The sequence below is a fragment of the Triticum dicoccoides genome, chromosome 1B (assembly GCF_002162155.2).
Source record: "Triticum dicoccoides isolate Atlit2015 ecotype Zavitan chromosome 1B, WEW_v2.0, whole genome shotgun sequence".
NCBI lineage: Eukaryota > Viridiplantae > Streptophyta > Magnoliopsida > Poales > Poaceae > Triticum > Triticum dicoccoides.
Genome location: NC_041381.1, coordinates 192,134,867 through 192,139,068, shown reverse-complemented (window position 1 = coordinate 192,139,068; position 4,202 = coordinate 192,134,867). Strand labels below are relative to the sequence as shown.

The following is a 4,202-nucleotide window of genomic DNA, read 5'->3' as shown; positions in this document are numbered from 1 at the left end:
CCCCTGGCTTCGGCCGTCATCCCGCCCCCATTGCCCCCAACTCCGATCGCTGCCCCGCCCGATCGCCCCTGAATCTCGCCATCACCCCACCTTCATCTCCTCCCCGGAACTTCCTGCTGTGCACACCCACCTGCGTTCCCCCGGAGAACCGACGCCACATTAGTCGCCTACTTGCCCCGGCTCACTCTGCCTGCTTCCTATTCCAGAAAAATTGGGGGCCATCGGCGGGGATCCAAGCTTTTCTCGGCTCTGCCCAGCGCCTCCCCACTCTGGCACGATCACCCAAAGTGGAGCTCCCACGCCGCCCTTCTTCCTCATCCCGGTTCCCACACCTCTGCCTCCTCCCGATTGCCCTGACGGGGACACAACGCCATCCCAGTCCAGCCCCGCAGTGTCAGGGAGGTCGGGGCCATCGCGAGTAGCAGTCCAGAGCAGTCAAGGTGAGGGTGAGCACAGCACTTCCATCCCATCCATGTTAAGTACGTTTGTGATTTTTTTCTGCAGTTAGCACGTTTGTGATTTTGGGTAGTAACAATGTTCAGGCCTGCGTACACTGCCGCCGCTCACCTCCCCATGACCTGCATACAGAGTTCTAACTTGTTGCAAAAGTTCAAAAAGAAGAATATATGCAGTCCAACTTATTCTAGCATGCTGCTTCTCCTTCGAATCTAGATGCTACAACAGTCCTCCTTTGTGAAGATGAACTGAATGTTGTTGTTTTGATGTTCTATAGAAAGTGTACTGAATTTTGCAATTTTATCTTTTTTACACACACTACTCCTCAAGCTGGCGGCCGCGGGACCCTGTGCCTCCACGGGCCTCATCTCCCGCTATCGGCGACAGCACTCCCTTCCTCCAGCACGTCGCCGACGAGGCCAACCGCCTACACCGTCTTCGGCTGCAACGATGTCGTCTCGACGAGGCCAACAGCTTACACCGGCTTCGGCTGCAACGACGTTGTCTCTCTCCGTCAACCTTCTCGTCAACTCTGTACATCAGTTTGATTGCCTATAAACAAAATTCTATAATTTTCATGTCTGAAATTAAGGAGTTCATTATATCCATTACAAAAAAATGTTGAATTTTTAGAAGTTCTAGTACATATGTTAGAAGAGTTCATTGACAAAAGAAAATCATCAGTTCTTAACAGTTAAAAGAAATGAGTTTTGCAATTATGGTGCTGAAAATTTCATGACCGGTGTTCTTTTGGGATGAACATTTGTACATACCCTGTTTTTACTTTACTCGTAAGGACTGAGGAGATGAATGTGTTCTATCTTTTGGACTCAGTATGTTTTAGTAAAAGTGAAAAAAATGAACTTCATTAATGCAAAGAATAATCTTTTTTTCTTCTGATAAAACTTATGTTTCTATTGGGAATATCTGGTGTGATCTATGCTTGTAGTGATCATGAATAGACTAACAATGATTGCGTTGTTACGGCAGCCAGCAAGGGAAACGGTGGTGTAGCTTGTTGCTTGCAAAGGGATGAGTGGAAGGTGAAGAACCGAAGACACTGCAGGGACAAAAGTTGGAGGTCTGCTCAAATTTTTTGTTACGGATGCCTCTTTAGTATTTACAGTTTCAGTCACCACCGGCCTCCTCCGACATGCTCGTCACCTCCTCAGCGCTGGAGTGAAGGTCGGCTCCTATGCACTCTACAGTTCGGTTTCTACTGATGTTGTAGCTCCTAAATCCGCCGTGGACACACCTGTGACACCCCGTGACTGGCCGGTGGAGCTCAGCCGCTCCACTGCTTCCCCTTCCCATGCATCACGAATCAGGGCGCGGCCATAACATGCTAGCAATTTTATGCTTTGGCTGGTAGTAATGTGTTTGTGCTAATGTCCGGTAGGAACTCTAGTTGTACTGATAAAAGAGAACCAAACCAACATATAAGGGAAAAAAGCAGCATCTCTCTATCTTTGATCTCTCTATGATACAAATATGGACGTATATGCAATTAGCAAAATTCCTCTTTTATATTGCTTATTCACTAATCATTCATGCTTCGTGTCCTAAAATAAATACAATGTGCTCTGTTTGAAAAAGCATGTGGTCAGCACTTGTTTATTATTATTATGGATCTGAAGGTTTAACAAGCAAAACATTCAGATTTCTCTTTATTCGTATAAAGGTTGGAATGAGGTAGCGCTTGTTATGTTGGGTGTGTCCTGTGCTAGAGCATTGTTATGGTGTGGTGCATGTGTGTTGCGTGTGTGCACACGAACTGAAGAAAAAGTTTCAGATATTGTAACCAGCTCGTGCGCACAACAAGTGTTTGTGTTTATTCCCACAAGAGAATAGTATTTTATTAAGCAAGAAAAAGTAATACACATACCTTTTGTCTCTGTATGTGCGCACAATATATATGTTCCTATGTAATCTTGTGATTCGAAGTTCAAGTATCTATTCTGATACCTATAGAAAAACTAAGACAACTTACTTATAGATTTTTTGTTTCCAATGATGATGCGGTTCAACGTGCAAACCAATTGAAAAAAATTCTTCAAAAATTTCACTCTATTTTTTTTGAACTCAGCGTGTGAACTTTATGCTCTTTCAGATGTGTGCATTAATATTTGTGTAAATGCATGTAGCACAGGAAGTGTTGTGTATTGTTGTCTGTAATTTTCTTGAATTTCAATAGCATGAGAAGTTCATGTTTCAGAAATTGATAAGTTCACGTGTACCACATACTGAAGAAAATCATCATTGAAAAAAACAAGACCGCCAAGGCCATTTCACCTACAGCAAAAAAATGCCTAAAAATGTCACGAGACAAAAGACAAAACTTCACAAGATATAACACAGTAAGTTCATAGAAAGGTGGAAAAAAACATAATTTTGTTTTGTAAGTTCAACCATTTCTAAAACACACCTTGACGTTCAAATTTAAAGATAGGTTGCTTCAATATTTATTAGAAACCTGTAACTTTCCCTGGTACCGTAGAATAAACCAAGAAGTTCAAAAAAGTAAAAAATGGAGCAGTTCGAGAAGTTAATAAAAAATGGTGTTTCTATATTTTAGTAAAAAATTGGAGAATTTCAAATTTAAATAACATAGAAGTTCAAATTTTTTATTCCAAAACCAAGAAAGTCAAATGAAAAATACCGAGTAGTTTAAAAGGTTTATAAACATGGATGTGCCCCCTGTATTTTTTAAGATCTGGAAGTTCAAATTTAAATAAGTGAACGGTTCGATGTTTATTACATAACTAGGACTTTTCCCTATACTAATGAATAACACCAAGAAGGCCTAATTTTAAAAAATGAAGTTGTTTGATGTTTATAAAAATCTTAGATTTTTCCCGATACTAAAGATTAAAACCACGAAGTTCAGTTTTAAAAAATGGAGTAGTTCAATGCATATTAAATACTCAGTTTTTTCTCATTACTAAATAAACCAAGAAGTTCAATTTTTAAAAGCAGAGCAGTTTGATATTTATTTGTAAACTCAGTTTTTTCCGGTTACTAAAGAACAAGACCAATAAGTTCTATTCGAAATAACGAAGAAGTTTGATGTTTGTAACAAAACTCCAATTTTCACATTTCTAGAAAACACACAAAGAAGTTCAAATAAAAAAAATTAGAGCGGTTGGATGTGTGTAAAAAACTCAGGTTTTTTCCGTTACTAAAGTGAAATGAACACAAGTTCAAAGTGATAACAGCCAGAAGTTCACATACTGCATGGTGTGTGTTTCATCCGAGCAAAAAGAATAAAAAGGCGAAGTCTAAATTTATTGTTGCTAGAAGTTCAAGTGCTCTTCCGTCAGAAGTTTAAAAATTCTTGGAAGAGAGGTTCACCGTGTATTTCCATGTTCGAAAACACACAAAAAATTGTTTTTTGTGTTTTAAAATAATTCTCTCAATCCACAAAGAAGTTCGTTATTATTTGATAGCAATTTGATTTCAAAAAAGAAAATAAACAATTCAAATTATAAAAATGGAAAAAGTTCATGTAGTACATGGTGTGTGTTTAATATGAGAAAAATGAATAAAAAGGCAAGGTTTTTCTCGTCATTAAAGAATGGAAACACGAAGTTCAAATAATAAATAACAAAAAAAAATCAACTTTTAATAATAGAGCGCTTCAAAATTTCATAAAAAGATTAAGAAATAAAACCAGAAAGTCCATATTAAAAAGATGGAGAAGTTCAATGATTATAGAAAACTCAGATTTTCCTCGTTACTAAAGAATG

General features: G+C 38.8%; 1 long non-coding RNA gene across 4 annotated transcripts; it reads left to right on the top strand.

The window, feature by feature from the left end:
- The first annotated feature begins 6 nt into the window (after positions 1-6).
- LOC119327745 lies at positions 7-1,931 on the top strand. Of its 4 annotated transcripts, none has more exons than XR_005158666.1 (2): positions 7-440; positions 787-1,931. It is a non-coding gene; the product is annotated as an uncharacterized LOC119327745 (long non-coding RNA). The 4 variants fall into 4 exon arrangements; XR_005158668.1 differs by having other exon boundaries at positions 543-1,931; XR_005158677.1 differs by having other exon boundaries at positions 7-446.
- Positions 1,932-4,202: the final 2,271 nt, after the last annotated feature.